The sequence below is a fragment of the Peromyscus leucopus genome, unplaced genomic scaffold (genome assembly GCF_004664715.2).
Source record: "Peromyscus leucopus breed LL Stock unplaced genomic scaffold, UCI_PerLeu_2.1 scaffold_463, whole genome shotgun sequence".
Classification (NCBI taxonomy): Eukaryota; Metazoa; Chordata; class Mammalia; order Rodentia; family Cricetidae; genus Peromyscus; species Peromyscus leucopus.
This window is the reverse complement of record NW_023505358.1, coordinates 321,983-344,000: the sequence shown is the minus strand read 5'-3', so window position 1 is coordinate 344,000 and position 22,018 is coordinate 321,983. Positions and strand designations below refer to the sequence as shown.

Here is a 22,018-nt window from a genome sequence, read left to right as displayed (position 1 = left end):
CCTTTCATGTTTTTTTTTCTCAAATTTATAGTCGATAAGCAAAACCAATTCATACTTAGAGTGAACTATTAACTACATACAAATATGGGATGCTTTTTTCCTTCAGTGTGTTTATGTCATAGCAACTGGAAAGTAAAAACAAAAGTGGGGGACCTAGGACATGATGGGGTGGAGACAAAACAGACCAAGAGGAGCATAGTTCCGCCTTCTTCCTTCCCTCCACTTCTCTCTCTGGCTACTCTGACTAGATCGAGAAGAACCTGGTGAACAAATGTTTAGGGTGAACACCTGTGCCTTTTCCAAAACTTAGAGGAAATTATTTGAAAGTTTATTGATTATTATTTTAGCTGTAGGCTTTTTACACATGCCTTTATTGTATTGGGATGAGACCCTACAATATTATTTTGCTTTAGTCTTAGTTGTAAATGCTTTTTAACATGTTGAGATTATCCATTTTTTCTCTCTCTCTTACTTTGGCTAACATGTTGTGTCATGTTGATTGACTGGCCTTGCATCCTTGACATGCATTTGAAGTGAAAATGATGTTTGATCCTTTTAATGTTTTGTTTGACTTTGGTTTGCATTCATTAAAGACTTTCTCACTAACTTCAGAGAAATTGTCTTATTAACTGTCTTATTATCTCTCTTGTTTTTGGTCAACTTTGATAATAGTCAGATATATTTGAAATTCTTTCTATATTTATAAAGGGTTTAAGAAGAATTAGTTGTGAGTCTTGTTTTTTGTTTTGTTTTGTTTTTTTTATGGAATTCATCTGTGAAATAGGGTGACTGTTAGCCACATTTTTTCTTCATTATTACGTTTCAAATCAGTCTGTCCATTCTTCTGTCCATCTTCATTCAGTATTGTTTAAGTTTTGATTTTCTAGGAGTTTATCCATTCATTCTGTTACTTCATTGCTAAGATTGTTCATGTCACAGTTCTTAATATTTATTTTGTGCCTGAGACATCCACTGTAATGTGTCTCCTTGTGTTCTTAATTTTACTTAACTTTTTTTGTGTGTGTCTTTGCTTTAAGATTTCATTTTTCCTTTATATAAAATTAATTTCAATTTGATTTTTAAACTGTCCATATTCTTTCTTTTTTCTGTTCTAATCTTTACTATTGCATTCCTTCTATTGGAAGGAATTCCTAATTTTGGACTTTGTTTGCTCTTCTTAATAGATTTAAATACTTCATTTACAGCAATGGGTAGCACATCTGGAGAGAAGGTCACTAAAGGAACAGTGTAGGCCAAATGGTTTTAGCTGGCATTGGCAAAGCTCTCCACTCAACACAAGAATGTGTTTCTTCTCAAGCACACTATACAATGTCCTCCAGGATAAATCATATCTAAGTCATAGAAACAAGCCTTGGTGCTTGTGTGTGTAACAGACATAAAATTATTCAGTGCATTTTTTCTGACAACTATGCAATAAAGATAGAACTGAAGAAAAATAAATAAAATGGGAGAACTTAAAAGAATGTAGAAAACTAAACAACCATTTAGCAATCGTGAAGAAATAAATAGGAAATCAAAATAAATTTCAAAAGTTTCTCAAGACAAATGAAAAATTTACCAAAATGTTTGGATTTCACAAAAAAGTTTTTATAAAAAGAAAATATAGAGGTGAATGCCTATAGAAAGGAGTGAAATCTCAAAAAAAAAAAAAAAAAAAAAACCAAGAAAAGAAACAAACAAAAACTGGTGTTTTAAACACAGATTTACAGCATAGATTAGTATGATGAAAGTCTTAATTTACTAGTTGTGACCTTGAGTAAGTTACCTAATTTGCATGTCTGTAAGGCAGAGCTAAGAAATGTGACTGCATCATAGGATTGTTGGAAAGTTTTACTGAAAAAAACAAGTACACAAAGTATGTAGCTTGCTATTTAACATTGTGCAAACACTAGATATATATTGTCTCTCCTTTTTTTCTTGAAAAATAAACCAATTCTGTTTTCTGCATTCTGCCTGAGGTCACTCCAGTATCTCAGTGAGGTCTCTCTGTTTAAGAAATGTTTATTTTTATTTTATGTGTATGGCTGTTTTTGCTGTGTATATAAATGTGCACAACATGCGTGTGGTGCGTGAGAGGTGAGAAGGTCTTGAATCCTCTGGAGTGGGAGTTCTGACAGTTGTTAGACCTCCACGTGGATGGTGGATGAGGGGACTGGATTGGGTTCCCTGCAAAGAAGCATGTGCTCTTAATTGCTGAGCTGTATCTCCAGACCCTGATGAGGGCTCTTTTTAACTAAAAATAGGGTTTGAAAACAGTGGCTATTTATGTCTCCTGCTCCCTCACACATTTGAGCACCTTGAGTTCCTTCCCTAGCAACAACGACTTACTGACATGGGTGATGCATTCCTGGCGTGCTTGATTTGTCAGATAATGAGACATTAGGCGTTGGAACACATACTAGCCTTCCACAGCTGCAGCTTGCAGTGACTGCTAGGGTTTCCTGGAATGTTTTCCTTCCACTTTAAATGGAACTCTACTATAAATTAACTATTTGAGTGTCAGATTCATTGCTGGTTCATTCCATAAAGCTCCGTCCTGTTGTGACTCTGATCTAGAAATTTATAGTTGATTTCCTCACAGATGGCTGTTTGTTTGTTTTTGTTGTTCTTTGTTGGTTTGTTTTGCCAGAATCAAAGTGATATTTTGTGTGGACTAACATCAGCAATTCATGGATAAATCTGAAGATATATGGCTCATGAAATTAGATCTTTTCCCCATCAATGTGTGTTCCTTGGTTATATCTAAGAATTCCTTCTTCTTGTTATGATCATGTTTTCCCAGTGAAGCGTATTTATTACCTTCCGAATTTCACTCAGTAGCATTGGCTGCACATTTCGTTACTGGAGATAGAGTGTCATTGCAGTAATGCTACCAGTTTTTGATCTTATGCCTTTGTTCTTTCTCAAAACCTTTGCTATCCTCTGTCATTTTGTTTTTATCATAGGCATTTATCAGTTTATTTAGAGTGTGCCAGAAGGATTTTTTTTTTAAAGCTAGACTAAGTTGGCTTTATTTTACATTATTTCTTAGGGAGAAAAAAATAAGTGGACTTCAAGATTAAGGTTTTGAATTAGTCACTGTTCTATTACTCTGAAGAGACACCATGACCAAGGCAACTCTTATAAAGTAAAGCATTTAATTAAGGCTTACAGTTTCAGAGGGTTAATCCATTATTATCATGTCAGGAGCATGGCGGCAAGCAGGTAGCTACTTTCCAATCCACCTGTAGAAGGCAGAGAATGAGAGATGGGGCCTTGTGTGGATTTTTGAAACTTCAAAGTCACTCCCAGTGACAGATACACCACCTCCAACAAGGCCATACCTAATCTTACCCAAACAGTCTACCAATTCCTGACTAAGCTTTCAAATTATTGAGACTGTGGGGACCATTTTCTTTCAAAACACTACAAGTTCTGTGACTCATTTGCACCTATACATGGAGCTAATTTTTAAATATAGGATAATTTTCTTGCAGTTTTCATTTAATATAGTAAATATTTATTAAAACATTTGTGTCATAAGGTACAGTCCTCAAGCTCATTTTTGATAACTGCATCAGTATATAAACAAACGGTTAGTAGATTTTCACAGCAGTTTTTAGCTTTCTGTGTTCAGGTTGAGGAAGAAGGAACATCCAGAGCAGCACTTTGTCCAGCTTAATTTCAAAGCTACCATACATTCCAGTATCTCTTTCTGAGATAATTAATAGCGGTCTGACTCCATAATCTACCTTTTAGCTTCAAAAGCACTCACCCTGAGAGTCTATTATCTGTTCTGACCACAGCTCAGAACCATGTAATAGCTATTACTGCTATCTTCAGTTTCTAGATGAACACACTGAAGTCAGGCAAGTTAAAAGATTCATTCAAAATACTTAATGAACTGGTAATGAAAAAGACTGGGTCTCAAGTCTAACTATAAAGTGACAAAGTCTTCTTTCTACTATATCATATTTCTATTTTACTTTAAAAAAATCGTTCTGCATTTTTTCCCTAAATGCAGAAGAAACAAACTGACTTTATATTTATGGGCTAAGATATATTCACTGGGAAACCAACACCTTAGTAATATTTCACTCAAATTCATAATAAGAATATTTGCAGTTTGCTTTGAAAGGTGTTGCAGAGATTCATACTTATAGATAGCTGAAAGAAAAAAGCAAAAGTCCTGCTCTGTGGCACAATGTAGAATCACCTTCTTTTCTTTATTGGCTGTTAAGTAACCATATCTTGGAAACTTTATAATTGCATGTCCAGCCTTATAACATACTTTCTAATTGAATATAAATTATATGGTTATGGTTATATATATGTTAAATGTATCTTCCTCCTGTTTCACCAATTTTTGTGAAATGTACTTTGACATCTCTAGAAGCTTCATAAATGAAAAAAAAAATGAAAAAAATGGCTTCTGCATAGCTCATGGTTATTCCTTCATCTCTAGCTCACTAAGTTAATCACTTCTGTAAAGAGTCTTTTACCACAGAAGGTAGTACTAATCATAATTGCCTGGGGCTTAATGTGGATATCTTTTTGGAAGACTTTTTTTCTGTCTATGGCTCTTTAGAATTATTAAAATATGTACTTATTTCTCCATGTATCCCTCTCATAGTTCTGTGTTCTCAGGTTAGTCCTGACCTCATCCTCTCTGTCAGGTTATAGAAATAAAGTACATCTCAGGCTGAGGCCCAGGAGGGGCTTCCTCTGCCTTTCTGGTGGTTTGATCTCCTTCTTTGGGGTATACTGAGAAGCAGGGCTTGATCTCTTCATGTTGCTCTCTCTTGTGATGATGTAATGCTGGGATCTTCCAGCCATCTTCCTATATCAGAAGGGTTAAGCAGCCTTGTGAAGGAAGGTAAAGCTCAGGGAATAAAATAAATTTTAACAAGAACTAGGTTAAAGGCAACCCTGAGGCCTACAAAATTTATAGATTTCCACTCATAGGTGTCAGTACATTTTGTTAGCACTTAAGGTGATCTAAGCTCTTTTTTTCTCCCCTTTAAATTCAAGTACAGCGTGACTTAACCAGATAAGCCTTTCAAATTTTGGAGTTCAGTCAATAGGTGATAGTAATTTACTGATTGTTTTGAGTTTCAGATATCTCACTTTGAGTAACATCGGTATTATTGGTTAGAAACAGAGAGGTAGTTTAGTTTACCTGTTCAGACAGCATATGGGAATATTTTTCTGGAATAAAAATGACTGTCCCAAGAGGAAAAAAAACGTGTGTGTTCTACTACAAATGATCCACAAAAAGAAGGAGCAATATTGCCACACCCTGAAACTTATATCACATCGGTCCCCTTTAACAAAAACAAGACTTCCTAATCACCCTTTTGATCTTAAATATGAGCATATAATTCAGTATTTGAAATTTCGGAGGTAGCACTCTAATAGGAAAAAACTGACCTTGTCATTAGCACGAGGGAACCAGAGAGAAAGCAGGAAATAAGAACTTAAAAAAATTAAACTGTACAGACATGTATGCACTTTAATACTCTCAGAGAGATAAAAACATGCTTTGCAATCGCAAAAAAAAAAAAAGAATAAGGCAATTTAAAGTTTTTCAGGAAAATGAAAAAGACCTTTTGAAAGGTAAGAACATGGTGATAAAATATATCAATTGAAAACTTAGAAGTCAGGTAGGAAAAACTCCCAGGAAGTACAAGAGAGGAAAAATAGAATCTATGCAAACAAGCAAAAAAACGAGAGACGGCCTGTAGAGCAGTGTTTGAATGATTAGGATTTCCAGGGTGAGGGAGCTGGGAAAACTAGAGGGGCAGGGAAAGAATTGTCTATAATATTTCAAATGCTTCCTAAAAATTAAACCCTGTAATTCAAAATGGAAAAAACCTCCCAAGTATCCAGTACTTGCACAGAAATAGATTTTATAAGGTCATCATTGTGAAACTCTCGAATACTAGGACAAAAATAAAATCAAATTCCTGTACACTTCCAGACAGAAGAGGAAAAAAAAAGTTAAAACAAAACAAAATCCCACCAGAGTGTTCAAACAGAATGTCAGGAATGTAAGTGAAAACACTGTAATTCCAAACACTGTAGTGGAAGAATTTAGAACCGTGGAAGCATCCGCAGCGTCGCCTGTTTGTTTCCATCTTACTTCATTCCTGCCATGTTAGGGATGATTTGAATAGTTTTTTCTGACATATTTTATCACATTGTCTTAAAGGATACTCCTAGGCCCCAAACCGTGGAGTAGGGGTGTCTCTGGCTATTTTCTCTGCTCTGAGAATCTTTCCCTCCTCCTGGATCGCCTCACACAGCCTTGACAGGAAGGCTGTGCCTAGTCTTACCGGATCTTGCTATGCCATGTTTGTTGGATATTCCTGGTAGGCACTGCTCATTTCTGAAAGGAAGTGGAGGAATGGATCTGGGGAGAGAGGAAGTTGGTGGGGGATGGAGGGAAGGGAAACTGTAGTCAGGAAATATTGAAAAGAAAACAACAAAATATACCTCCTAGGCAACACTTCTTGGATCCCACTGGAGATTATTCTGTGATTAAATGAGCTAGCAAACGAAACAAAATAAAGTATTAGAAGCAAATAACTAGAAGAAATGACGAGAGAGAGAGAGAGAGAGAGAGAGAGAGAGAGAGAGAGAGTTGCAGACCAGAGACTTTGAAGTGGCAGCTGTGTCTAAACTGAGAGAGCCATCATTCAGGTTTGGGTTCAATTAGATTTAGTAGAAATTAAGGTAAGTATGTTGCTGGAATATATGTAATATGTGTGAACATCTTGAGAGTAGCTAGGGGTGAGTTTTTATTAAATGCTTAAAAAATTAACTCTGTGAATAAATAAAACAGTTATTAAATAGGAAAATATAATATTATTTTTTCATTTTTCTTTAAGAAATTTCTACTACTCCACATACTATCCACAGATCTTCCCTCTTCCCTCCTCCTACTCCCCACCCCTATTTCTTAAGCCACCCTGCATATCCACATCCCCCGAATCGAGGTCTCCCATGGGGAGTCAGCAGAGCCCAGTGCTCTGAGCCTAGGCAGGTCCAAGCCCTTCCCACTGCACCAAAGGTCTGTGCAAGGTGTCACACCAGAAGCACCGGGTTCGAGAAGCCTGCCCATAGACCAGGGGACAGATTCCTGATCCCCCTGCCTGGGTGCCCCTCAAACAGTTTGAGCCAAACAAACCATCTTCCGTATCCAGAGGGCCTAGTCCAGTCCCAATGGGGGCTCCACAGCCACCAGTTCACAGTTCATGGGCTTCCACTAGTGTGGCCAGTCATCTCTGCAATGTTCCTCCCATCAATGATCTCGATGTCCCCAGCCTACAGTATCTCTCCTCTCTCTCATCAATTGGATTCCCAGAGCTCAGCCCGCTGCCTGGCCTGTGGATCTCTGTATCTGCCTCCATCAGTCACTGGACAAAGGCTCTAAGATGACAGCTAGGTTATTTGCTAGGCTGGTCACTAGAGTAGACTGGTCCAGGTACCCTCTGGACCACGAAAATATAAATATTCTATGGGTGTGTAGCTGTAAGTACTTATGATGATGTAAATAATACTGATTAATGATTTAGCCAAAAATTAAGAATAACCAGCACATATGAGGAGGAGAGAAAGGGAAGAGTGAAATGAGAGGAGTAAGTGCCAAAGACAGTCAAATCTAAAGCATGCAAAGTGTAAAACCTGGTGGGCTAATTACACTAATGTAGGCAGATAGCAAAATGATCAGCTGAGAGCACTTCAGTTAGAATGATGGGGCAAGTCATGAAGAACTTCCATCCTGGAAGTAAACATAGACCTGCACAATAGCATATGTTTGAACAACTTGAGTACTACTGAAAATATCAAAAAATGTAAGTATTAGTGCAGGGAATCTACAGTGTTTAACTGTGGGTTTGAGGTGGAGAGGAAGGAGAAACATACATGAGCATTATTTCTAGGTTCTGGTTACTACTGAATGAAGAGGTATCCTTAGCAGAGAGGAAGCACAGTCCAATTCACTTTCTGACCCAGCGTTTAAGAATAACTGCAAGATAACTGTAAGTCAGATACCAAAGCCAACAGTCAGCGTTCTTAGTGTGGAGCTCAAAAGAGATCACTTGCTATGAGATAAATTTATGGAGGTAGTGGAGATGAGTGCTTTTGTTTATTTGCTTAAACTGTGAGAAAACAAATTGCAACAGAAAGAGAGCCATGTCTAGGACAGAGGCCTGGGGAAACAACTGTAAGCGTCGAGCACAGATGAAAATTATTGTAAATAAATGAATGAATTAGAAGCTGAGCCTTTAGGGGGAAAGCTGGGAAAGAACAGTCCTAGAAGCCAACAAAGGAAGGCTTCTCTAGAAGGGACTAGTCAAATTGGCTGCCTGCTACTCAGTTTTCCTAAGGTCAGAACTGAATGATGTTCTAAGTTACAGTCATTTCAATGGTGATGTATAACTAGATCATTTAGTGCCACTTTCATGAATCTGCTTTAGCTGGTTCAAATCCCAATGTGTTGCTGTTCATAATGTTACTCCTGCAAAAACAGGTGAAAGATGGGCTGGATGGCCCAGTGGGTACAGTGCTTGCTCTGATGACCCGAGGTCAGTCATTGGAACACAGCATAAAGGGAGCGAACTGAATTTTGAAAGTTATCCTCTGAAGCTGTATGTGTGCCATGGAACAGGCATACTGCACTCACACATATCACACACACACACACACACACACACACTAATTAAATTTAAAGTTAAGTGGGTTCATCTTTGAGTTAATGCTGGGGGACTATATAGGTGATCAAATTAGTAACATTGTACATTTTAGAATATTTCATTATCTTATTTATATATTTTTTTTGGGTGGGCTTAAGACAAAAAGAGAAAGGAAAGAAGAGAGGGGAGAGAAGAAAAGGAAAGGAGGTCTCAAAGGCTGGATATTACTCAGCACGAAGGCTTGCCACAGAAGTTCTCAGATTCCACCCCCAGAACCGTAAAACAAATCAAAACAAACTAAAAACAACACAAAAATATAAACAAAAATACATGTCAGGGTCATGCCCAAATTACCAAATTCAATCCATGAGCCATACATATGAAGATAAAAAGTTATGTCATAGTTTTTTTAAAATACTAAGTAACTTCATAAGGTAAAGTATTATTAGTGATACGAATACCAGTCTTTCAGTAATAGATCCTAAGGTCATGTGAGGTCTAAACAGAGATACTCAATTTCCCTTTTTAAAAATTTCTTAGCCAGGCGGTGGTGGGCGCATGCTTTTAATCCCAGCACTTGGGTGGCAGAGCCAGGTGGACCTCTGTGAGTTCGAGGCCAGCCTGGGCTACCAAGTGAGTTCCAGGAGAGGCACAAAAGTTACACAGAGAAACCCTGTCTTGAAAAAACAAACAAACAAACAAACAAACAAACAAAAAATTCTGAAATTGCAAAAGCCCACGTCATTGCAGTTTGATTTCACAAAGGCTGCTATTTTTTCTACAGCATGCAGATGTGGGTTCCTCTTTTAATGTTTATTAAACCTTATTGCTCAGAACGTGGTTCAGGTATCAGCCATGTGAGCATCACCTGAAGCCTTGTTAGAATACAGACTCTTGAGCTGCTGTGTCAGAACAATGGAATTTAAACCTATCTGTTAATAAGGTCCCTGGGTATTTCATACAGACATTAAATTTTAGAAACACCTCGTTAAAAGATTTTGATTCCCACTTCTAATTTGTTTAGACCTACCATTCCTGAGATTCTTGCTAACTACTTTGAAATGATCAGTAAACGTAATTGTAGTAACATCTGGAAAGGTGGTTATTCCTGCCTTACAGATGGGAAAACTGAGGTGTTAAAGATGTGACATACTATTTCAAGATTGCCACTGTGTAAACTCTGATCTAACTTTAGTTTATGAGTTATCATTGCTTCCCTTGAACAAGAAAGTTGGTGCTTCCCAAATCATCATATCTAGTTGCAGCCATAGAACCCCAACCCCTTATTCAGCAGTTCACTAATTTCTATTCACTGTGAGTTTTCCTCTGAGTGCTGAAAATGAGCTTTTTGGAATAAAGATTTTTTTTTAACCAAAAAAGAGAGACTTTCTAAAATTAGTTCCTTCAGATATAATCTTGTTTTTTTTTTTTTTCGTGAAAAAAGAGCAAGTTGAACAAAATGCTAGATATTAGGTTGCTTCCAGCTGATCTTGTCATAATTTTTAACAAAAGTAAATTGTAATATTTAATCACTGATAACATGTCAACTAATATGTGAATATAGTTATTAAACAAAAGATGGGTTCTTAGTTTTGCTCTTACTTACATGAAAAAGGTGTTAAGAGCCAGAGGACCAGGGCATCAGCTGTGAGATAATGTTTCTATAAATGGTAGAGAAGCTGTACCATGAAATCTCAAAATATGATCACCTAAAACAAAACCTGCACTACACAGTACCACCAGTTTGCCTGCTGGAGTGGATGAGGAAATCTCATATGTCCCAACACCTAGATAAAAGAACAAAGGTAATTAATGGCTGATGAGAGAGGGGGATATTTAGTCTTCTCCTGGGATGAGCTTCTTAATAGGTTATCTAATCCCAAGTGGTCATTATCCCCACATAAATACTCATATGAGACAAACAGTAAGTGGATGCAGTAGACTGTACACACACACACACACACACACACACACACACACACACCCACACACAAGTTGTAATTAAAGAAAATGAGGATAGGAATTTGAGGAGCAGGTTTGGGGGACACTGGAGAAATTGTAGGGGGAAAATGAGAGTGTGAATGATGTAAATACAGTACTAATATGAAATTCTCAGAAAAATTAAATTTAAAGATGTGTTCTCTTGAAAATGAATCTGAAACGCCTAAATTTTACCTCCCATAGCTAAATTAAGAAAAAAACTTAGAAAGCTTTAGTGTAGGGTTCCTCACATTGTATGTGTTAACTGGTGTAGAATCAGCAGTGCTCTTGATTTGATCTTTGATTAATGATACATATGTCCCCACCAGACAGATATACTGGATCTCATGTTTGTGACATTTCCAAAGGTTTCACTGCTGATTTTCGGGGTTCGGGCTGATCAGAGCAGTCATCGCTTTGCTAAGAGGCAGGGTATTTAAAAATCAGTACACACAAAGGTGTTCAAACACATACCCTGCTTGGTAACTGACAGAGCAAGCTGCCGTTTCCATTAGCATTTAGTGTGAACGACTTAGCATCTCTTGTGTTGGAATGAACACTGGTATCTTAATATGGTGTTTGCTTACCTTCTGTTTGAAGCTGTTCAAGAGACACCTATTATTTGCTGACTGTGTTGTTATTCTATGTCTGTTACAGTCGCAGCCTGACTCAACAACTGGGACATCATTTTTAGAAAGGCTGTATCGTAGATAGAGTCTATCTAAAAACAGGTTAATTATTACCTAGATGACTTCAAATCTATGAGCCTGAGGTTTCGTTTTCCATCAATTAATAAATACAAGAGAATTAATGCTAGGAAACCTGTACCTTCATAGTGCCAGTGTCAATTAAAGCTGGCAGAACAGCAGCTCAGTAACAGAGGTTATTACGAAGCTCTTTTAAAAACCTGCAGTCTGCTCAGTATGAGCAAGTTACCTGGTGCTGAGCACTGTTAAATGTAAAGGCCAAAATAAATTGACTTGCCATGCGTTGCCTTCTCAGAATACCGTATTGGCTGGCAAATGTTCTGTTATTCTACCCCAAGATATATAGTAAAGAGGATATAATTGGCCACATGGATGCTGTTCAGTTGCTGTCCTAGGTATCCCCTATTGTTTTCTCCTTCTTTTTCTAATGAGCAACTCTGAAGTCAGTTATAAAGCAAAATAGCATCCTTAAGGATTAAGGCTCAAGAGAATCTACTGATAGCGATTCCTGCCATCCTGCTTGTTTTTGTGACATCAGACACTCATACAAGAATTTCTCTATCAGATAAACATTTGGAGTAAGGATAGTGTAGAGTTCAGGAAATTAGGAAGGCTTTGTATTAGGAAATGAGAAAGCTTTTCACTCACTAGAAAGTCACGTAAAATCTCTCAGACTCCATTTTATCATTTGAAAATGAATTAGACGAGGATAAAATGATATTTGTGGAAGTACTTTGTAAATTTGTAGAACTTTGTGTAAATACTTTTATTTTATTATTAAATGTAGATGTCTTTCTGGAGTGAGAGATGATATGTAAATGTCAAATCAATCATTAAAACAATTGTGAAGTCATGTTCCAAAGAAATCCCCAACTATGCATGCCTGCCTAGGTTGAAACAATTCAGTAGTCAGAGGTATAATATGTTCCACACTTTATAATAATAAAGTTTGGGAATGGAGAAGAGAATAGAAGATAATGAAAGGACAAAAATAGACATTTTTTCCTTCCTTCATTGTTTTGAGTTTGTCATGTGATTGTATAGAAGAGTTACATAGAATTAAACAAACTGAAACAAAGTGAAAGCAAAGTATATGGAAGATTGTATTTGTGTGTGCACTGGGCCTTTGTTCATTTGTTTTTTGCAATAGAGAGAAATTGTTAGTGTTGACTTTAGGGTGGGACAACACAAGTATTCATTTCAATTACTCTTCCTCATATGAAACTTTGGGTCTCAGATAAGAATCATCTATTGAATACAGCTTAGATGAATAGAGTTAGGTGTTGTAGAATATTATTTTTCAAGTGTGTTACTTTTGTTTATGTTGATTTGTTTAAACTCTGTGAAGCTGTGTTACTGTGCTGTCTAAAACCTGATGGTCTAATAAAGACTGAATGGCCAATAGCAGCAGTAGAAAGGGTAGGCAGGGCTGGCAAGCAGAGAGAATATATAGGAGACATCTGGAGAAAAAGAAAGAGATAGCCAGAGAAGGAGGAAGACTCCAGGGGCTAGCCACACAGCTACACAGCAAGCCATGCGTAAGAATAAGATTTCCAGAAGTAACAGAACGAGAAAAACCCAGAGGCAAAGGTAGATGGGATAATTTAAGTTAAGGAAGGCAGGCAAGAAACAGCCAAGCTAAGGCCGGGCATTTATAATTAAGAAAAACTTCCGTGTGTGATTTATTTGGGAGCTGGGTGGCAGGCCTTCCGAAAGAGCAGAAACAAACAACAACAGTTAGGAAAAATGGTGAAAGAAGAAATTAGATAGGAAATTGAACCAAGAGTGGTTCTTAACTCAAATTAGATATTTGTTGGTTACTCCCACAAATTTTGTTCCAGTATTGTACCTACATATCTTGCAGGCAGGTCACCATTGTAGATAAAATGATTTTGTAGCACACCTGATGTTTAACTTTCATTTTCTCCTTTTGATTTACCTTTGATTTTCCTTTGGTAGCATTGCAGAGTACCTACAGTACCATGGGTTTTATTCCTTAGAGGTGAAGGCTGTACGTAGGCACCATCTTGACTACCCCTGTGTTCAATGAGTTATTTACGTGTTGTCTTGAGCAATGTTGTAAGTTCCATATTCTGTGTTTGAACATTTAGTTTCCTTAACATCTATTAAAGAGACTATTCTTTCTTCTTGTTTTTGTCAGAAATTCATTGAACAAAACCTCATCGGACTAATTTTTTTTTTCTTGAGATTTCTACTAGAGAGAAAACATCAGATATCTCAAGAAACAAAACTAAATTGTTGTATATAATAGAAATTATATATGGCAAATTTTCCAACCAGAATGTTGTGATTTACGGCTATTTAGAATGCAAAAACAAAGACAGACCAATTAAACAGACAAAAGAAACCAGTAATATTTTATCTCCCCAAAACTGTCCTACAGAAGTCAAAGAAAGATGACATTTCCAGACAATACAAAGTCAGGGGAGTTTATCATTTTAAAATATTGCCTTCTTAAGAAATACCAAGCTGAATTCTTTAACTGAAGTAGAAGGACATTAAATATCAAAGTAAAGGTACAAAGCTCCTAAGGAAAGGTAAATATTTGAACAAATTGAGAATACCCTATTCACCGTGATGGTGGTTTGCAAACATAACATAAAGGTTAAAGACAAATTGTACCTTAAATCAAATCACATTACCACAAAAAACTTAATAAAGCAAAGGAGAACACAATTAAAAGATGAAGACACTTAGAAAGAAACTCAAATTTAAAACAACAAATGTCAATAGTAAATTCTTATGTATTAATAATTACTTTAAATGTAAATGGTTTGTTATTGTTTTCATTTCATCATATCTAATGATGTTTCAGATTTGGAAAGGAGGCATGACAAAAATATATGATAGCTCAAATCATACTTCTTACATATGGAAGGAATTACTTTAGCATAAGATAATGAAATTCACATTTCTTTCAGCTTTCTTTTTAGTGTGTTAAATGTATCATTTATGTGGGTTTTTTTATATTTTAGAATTTTCTGGGGAGCTATAGAATTTGGATTTCAGCTATAGTTAGAATGGTCATATTTATTTGATACTTAGGAATCAAATTGATTTAACATTATGGAAATTAAGATTCTAAACAATATTTATATTTTATTCTGAGTCTTTACATGTACCAAATATAACAAATGAGAAGATGGTAAAAAATTTATGTCAACTTTACAAAGAGTTATTAATATATCATGTTATTCAATAGAATAACAATAATATTTTGTTATTCAATAGAAGATACCTTTAGTTGGGAAGGTAAGGAGTGAGACTTGGCACAACCCAGACACAAAACAGAACTCTGTTGTGCCCCCATTTGAATATGGATGAAATAGTATTCCTGGAGTGATCACCATGTTTTACCATATGTTTCTTATTCAAGGTGACTCATTAAAGTTTTCATGAGCTTTCCAACCTCCCAATTTAGATAATATTGTATTCATTTGTTTTCAGCTAGATATTGCGATATAAAACTGTATGCTTGAAGAATCTTCTATGTAACAAACGTTAAGATATACTTCATTTGGGGGACATCATTCCTTAGAGGGCAAAGAAAAGAACTTGAGTTGATTTTTAAATTATATTTTATTCCATTTGAATATTAATTAGAACTTTACATTTTTATGAAAAGTGAGGAAATAAGACCAGTAAAAACAGTTATTTGCTTATTAATAGTGGTTTATATAAGAAAAACTACATCTTTTAAATATAGTTGCTCATAATAAAGAGTTTGAGAACCAGGATCGCCCATGTAAGGAATGGATTTCCACAGGATAAGGGCAGATATCCAAGGGATCATTTTGCAGCAGTTCTGAGTATAAGAAAATCTTATTCCAGTAATTAGGTCCTCTTTTCCATCTTTGCTGAGAACAAGATAAGAAAAATATTATTCCATTCTACAGACTTAAAGGGTTCTTTTTGGCAAAACAACTTCTTAGAGCATTAGAGAAGATTATGAGAGCAGATTATTAAACAATTTCCTAAGGTCCTGAATATGAAATCAGTTTTCCATTTCTTCGGAAGGTAAACTTTCTCCAATTAAGTGGAAATGTCCTGACCTCTCATTGTTCGTTCATGTGGCCTGCCCTCAGGTTTCTGTATGTAATGGATCCCAACCTTTATAATTGTTCTGGCAAAATAAATAGTTCATGAATATAGGACAAAAGGAATAGCACACAAGGCATACACATAAAATGCACTTGGGACATGCTGTTGACTTATGTGTAGTCTTATGCCTGTGTGTTTGTTGCTTTGGGTTTTAAGAGAAGGAAATGATTCCTTTTGATTAGTGCCATTCAGCTGTCTTTTTCATAGAGTATAATATCACTCTAAGATGCTGAAATGTTAGTTTCTGTGTTCCTGTACTTGCTGTGCTTTGAAACCTCCTGCCCATGATTGATCCTTCTACTGCAGGATAACAGAAGCAGTGCTTGTGAAAATATACAGTATGGCAAATAAGATTAGTATGCACACATATATTTACATGTGAGTGGATGTGCTAGTGGTCCTCTGTGCCATGTGAGAGAAAGGCTTGTTTAGATTTACATCCCAGTCCATCACTAACCTTGTTGTATATCTTTACAGCATCTTGTCTCAGAGGCATGGGGTCCACCTCATGACAAGGAAACAAGAGAAAGGAAAAATAGGGTACCATAATTCTGTCCAAGGGCATACCCCAAAACCTAAAACCTCCAGTAAATGATCCTTCATAAAGGTCCCATCACCTACCAAGAGCATCATGGAGTATAGCAAATGTCTTAACATATGGGTCTTTAGAGAACATTTATTATCCTAACTCTAGCAGTCTAACCCTGGCTCCAGGATGATCATGTCTATCTTGTAATGCTGAATGCATTGAACATATATATCCCCAAATTTCCAAGTCTTAACCTCCAAGACTGTTTATAAGTCCAACTCTAAAACCTCCTGTGAGATTCAAGACAAACTATTTTGTCATGAGCTCCTGTACAAAAGCCAAGAAAGTTACATACTTATATGACACAGAGTAAACATTTATATGTCAAATGAAGGAATGAGAAAGTAGGAAGGATAATCAGACTAAAGCAAACCTAGAATCTAAGAGAACAAACATGAATTTCCATAGCTCTATTTTTAGTGTCTGTGTAACTATTAATAGGATATGAGCTCTCAAACACTTTGTCAGCTATGTACCTGTGGCTTTTCTGGTTGCAATGCACACAGCCATTGTCTAGGCTTGCTTTGTACAGGGTCCAGGCCATTATGCTTATGTGTGGGTCAGGGCTTGATACTGGACCATCTTGGGAGGGGTAAAACTTAGGACAAGATGTCTATGGCAGATGAGCAGCTAGCTGAAGGATCTGGAAGCTGGAGGCTGTCAACAGCTGTCTTTGTAGCCTGGGTGACAGTGATTCAGTGCATGGGTATCTAGGTGGTACATCAGTGTCTTCCAGAGAAGACAAATTATATCATCTCTGTTTATCTTCTTACTCAAGAGATTTATTGACTGTCTGTGTTATGCCTGGCAGTAAACTAAATTCAGGTAGAAAAATGTGTAAAGCTACTATCACGTATTGTAAAAGTGCAGAGAATGATGAACAGAGTTTTATTATGGCAGACACAGTGTTGGAATTTACCCCAGCTTATTTAAGGGTGTCATTGAGATCTTGACAGTAATAATTAATAGTGTGGCATGAGTATAGACACAAATAGCAATGAATGAAGTAGTACTATTTCAAAACATTAACAGGTTATGGTCTTTTTGAAAACCAGATAGTTAAGTTCTTTTATTAAAAAACTTCCAGTGACTCATATATAGCGATATCTTCAGTTCACATTTTTGTATTGTTCACTTTCACACACATAGTTGATTATCAACCCTGTACATTCAGAGAAAACATATGATCTCCATGTAATAAATCACGATACTAGGCTTTATAGGCTAGGATCTGTGCTATCACAAGGGCTGTGTGAGGTGCCTGTGCTCCACGTCTTTGACTACATCAACCACACCTTTTTCAATCAAGTAAAAACTGACTTTCTGCATGATTGGTGCCTGATTGGTGCCTGATTGGTGTGTGATTGGTGTTATGAATTGCTTAGATATCAGTTGTCAGATTCAGATATATCACATGGATTATCAGATCAGTGAGTATAACTTACTTGTTCAAAACAAACATTTATTATTTGAAATTAAAATTAATTAGGTTTCTTGTATTTTAATCTCCTAAGTCTTGCAGCTCCCTTTGTATAATTCAATAAGAATTTTCAGATTTCTTTTCAGAATCAGCTACACAAATTAAAAAAAAAAAAGTAAAGAAATTACTAATAGCATGTGAATTGACAACAGTGGAAATATAAGGTTTGCCAAATGTATGACTTATGTTGATGGATGCGACTGAATGTGAATTAAAGTGAGCTAAATCAATGCATGCTGAGCAAGTCTGGCTGGGATATGTTGCCCACTCTCAGATGTGGAATCTCATTACTGTCCACCACATCTTCCCAGGTGAGAACAGACATGAAAAGATAGTTTTAATGAGTATAGAGGTGTACTTGGCAGATGGTTCAGCATTTTTTGATGCCAAACTGCAAAAAGTTGCAGTTAACACTTGACTGAATCTCCAAATTTTCCTCCAGGCCACCTGTTAACAACTGTGGAAGCCTGGCTCTGGAGTTAGGATGGTAAATGCTGTGGAGTAGTTTATCTCAGTTACTTATGACGAGACCTATCTCTAGACTGGCTGGGATCCAGAGAAGATATTGCAAAGAGTTTGATTTCACAAGTGAAAATGTCTATTAACCCTACAGGAGAAGGACAAAGCATCTGCTCACTGCTGGAGAAGAACAGGGGAAGGCAGTCCAGTCCATAAATGTCAGAGTATTTGTTTAGGCATCAGAGTGAAAATTTCCAACTAAGCTGTTATTTCATTGACATGAGAAATTAGTAGAATGCAGACCATGGTAGGCTTTTTAGTATTTGTCCATAGTTATTTCTGTGAAAGGGGAAATACATGTAATGGAGATATCTATATCCATATCTATATCTATCTATCTATCTATCTATCTATCTATATAATTTTTAATAATCAAAGACTTTGGAGGGGAGGCTGGAGAGGAGGGAAGAGGGGGATATTTGATTGGTATGCAAAATAAATAAAAAACTTTCTTAATAAAAAATAAAGAAAAATTAAATTAAAAAAATCAAAGGCTGGTACATAAACAGAAAATAGCTACAAATAAGTTGCTTTTTTTTTTCAAATGTCTATCAGGGATCTCTGTCTTTGTTCATGTCTTATGGCTGTACATGTTTCCTTTTTCTTTTGTAAGTATCTATGCTCTGTCTCCAAATTGATGGATTGCAATATATCTTCTTGTTTAGATCTCTTTCTGTAAGAAGAGAAGGTAGAAAAACACTTGAAATCAGAACTGCCTGCTTGGAATTGATTTCATGATTGAGTATTCAAGATATTTAATTAAAACTTAGTTGTACTATAATTTTCTTTTAAAATTGATGAAGGCTGTGTAAATAGACACTACACACATCATTCCATTGTTTATAGATGTATCTCAGTTATTGGAAAACAAATTTCTTTAAGTAAACACATGTATTTAGTAGTTTTGTATTTCCTTAAGAAATACAATTCTAGAATCAGGTTGTGAGGTAGTCTGTATTTGAATTGTTTACCAATTCTTTGTGGTGAGAATTTGATAAGTGCTTATAAGTGCTTAACTGTTATAATATGTCAGCTCATTGTGGCTTTAATTTTAGGTTGTCAGACGATTAGAAATAGTGAATGTTGGTGATATTGCATATGGAAATGGTGAATGTTGGTGATATTGGGTAATATTCATATAATACTGTTTTGTAATTGGAATGTCTTTGAGAAATGTTTATTCTAGTTCTTTCCATATTTTAACAGTTATTTATTTTATACCATTAATATTGAGTTCCCTGTATTGTGATTATTAGTTCCCTATCTCATGTGTTACTTACAAATGTTTTCTCAGTAAGTGAATTGTATCTTTACTTATTTATTGTGGAATTAGAAGCTTTTTAGTTATTTGTTTGTTTATTTTTAAATTCTATCTGCCTGTTTTGTTTTCATTACCCATGTTTTAAGTTAATTTCAAGAAATATACATAAGCTAAGGCCATGAAATTTTTCTCTGCTTACTTCTTTTATAGTTTCAGGTATTAATTTATGAGTATTCAATCCATTTTTAGTTAATTCTTACATTTTTTCCATTCTTTTCTATGGTATCTCTTTTCCTCAACACTATCTGTTAAAGACTGTTTTTTATACTATTGTATGTGTTGGTTAGCTTTGATTGTCAACTTGACACAAGCTATAATCACTGGGAAGGAGATTCTCAGTGAAGGACTGTCTACGTTTGAGTTGTCCTGTAGGTATATTTGTGGGGATTGTTAAATGGTGTAGGAAACCCACTGTGGGTGACACCACTTCTCTAGCCAGGTAACTCTGTCAGAGCAGTGAAATTCATGGGCCCATGCAAGTATATGTCGTGGTTGGCTTTCTGTTACTGTGATAAGCACCATGACCAAAAGCAGTCTGGGGAGCCAAGTATTTATTTCTTATTGTAGATTATAGCCTATCATGAAGGGCAGGAACCCAAGGCAGGAACTTGGAATAGCAGAACCATGAGGGAACTCTACTTATTAGTTCACCTGTGAGTCACTTTGCTTATTTTTTATGCAACCCAGGACTACTTTCTCATGGGTAATACAGCTCCCAGTGGCATGAACCCTCCAGCATCAATCATTAATGAAGAACAGGCCCTATGGATTTGCCTGCAGGCCTACCTGAAGGGGGCATTTTCTCAGTTGAGGTTCCCTCTTCTCAGATGACCCTAGAGTGTGTCCAGTTGACAAAAATCTGACCAGTATATCAAACATCAAACACTGTCCAGGGCAGGATTCATTCTCAGGAGCAGTTGGCCAACACAAAACAGACTTCAGGGTGTGTGTGTGTGTGTGTGTGATGTTTTGTTTTTAAGGGAAAGAACATGAAATTGGGTAGGTAGAAAGGGGAGGGGATCTGGGAAGATTTGGAGGAGGACAAAGAATATGGTCAAAATGTACTGTTTGAAAATGAAAAAGGAAAAAAACATAGCTTGCATCGTGCATTTTTTTCTGGTCTGTTTTTGCCCATGCCACTTCAAGTCCCACCCTGCCTTGATTTCTCCAAATGAGGGACTGTAACATGAAATTTTAAGCAAACTAAACCCTTTCTTCCTGTCTAGTTAGGGTTTCTATTGCTATGATGAAACGCCATGCCCAAAAGTAACTTGGGGGAGGAAAGGGTTTATTTTGCTTATACTTCTACATCAAAGTTTATCATGGAATCAAGTCAGGACAGAAACTCAGTCTGGGCAGGAACCTGAAGGCAGTGGCTTGTACAGAGTTCCAGGAGGGGTGCTTCTTGCTAGCTTACTTCTCATGGCTTGCTCAGCCTGCTTTCTTTAGCACCCAGGGGTAGCACCATTCACAAAGGGCTGGGCATTCCCACATTAATCATTGATTAAGAAAATGCTCTCTAGGCTTGCCTTCATCCCCATCTTATGGTCTCAGTTGAAGATCCTTTCTCTCAGATAACTCCCACTATGTCAAGTTGACATAAAACTAGCTAGCATGTCTCCTGTGTTGTTTTTTTGTAGGTTATTTTATCACAACAACAACAATGAAACTAGGGCAGTGAGTAATCACTTACCATAAGTGTGTGAGTTTATTTTTTGCTTCTCTATTCTATTCCAGTGATCAATATGTCTCATTTTCTTCAAAATAATATGCTGTTTGGATTACTGTAGCCTTGCTTTTAAAATAAAACCCCACTTATCTATTTATGTAGTTTGTGACTCCTTGAAAGTGCTACAGCATGAGTGTGGAGGGCAGAGAGGACCTTTCAGGAGTGGGTTCTCCATTGTGTGTGCTTTGGAGAAAGCCATTGTGTGTGCTTTGGAGACTGAACTCAGATCATCAAACTTGGCAGCAAGCCTTTGTACCCACTGGGCCATCACATTGGCCCCACCATAAACTTAAACATCCGATAGACCCTACTCTGCTTTGTCAGAATTGCTTTATGGGTTATCTTTTGTAGCTTCATATAAATTTTAAGATTGACTTTTTTTTTAATTCAGTAGAGAACGATGTTGGGATTTTGATAGGAATTGCACTGAATTTTTGTATTGCTTTGGATAGCATTAACATTTTTAACAATATTCTTCCAACTCATGAACATGAGATATCTTTCTATTTGTTTGTGTCATCTCTTATTTCTATAGCTCTCAGTATATAGGTCTTCAATATTTTTGGTTAAATTTCCACTGAAGTATTTTTTCCATGTTATTAAAAATGGGATTATTTTCTAAATTTGTTTTTCATACAGTTTGTTGATGGTGTTTAGAAACACTTAAGTACTTTTGTAAGAATATTTCATATCATAAAAACTTTATAATTCATAAAATCGAGCATGCCTTTAATCCCAGCACTTGGGAGGCAGAGGCAGGTAGATCTCTGTGAGTTCAAGGCCAACCTGGTCTACAAAGTGAGTTCCAAAACAGCCAAGGCTGTAAACCAGAGAAACCCTGTTTCGAAAAACCAAAACCAAAAAAAAAAAAAAAA

General features: G+C 36.4%; 1 protein-coding gene across 1 annotated transcript in view; it reads left to right on the top strand.

Moving 5' to 3' along the window:
- Positions 1-22,018, top strand: part of LOC114700263 (meiosis-specific protein MEI4) — a 101,239-nt gene that overhangs the window by 4,383 nt on the left and 74,838 nt on the right.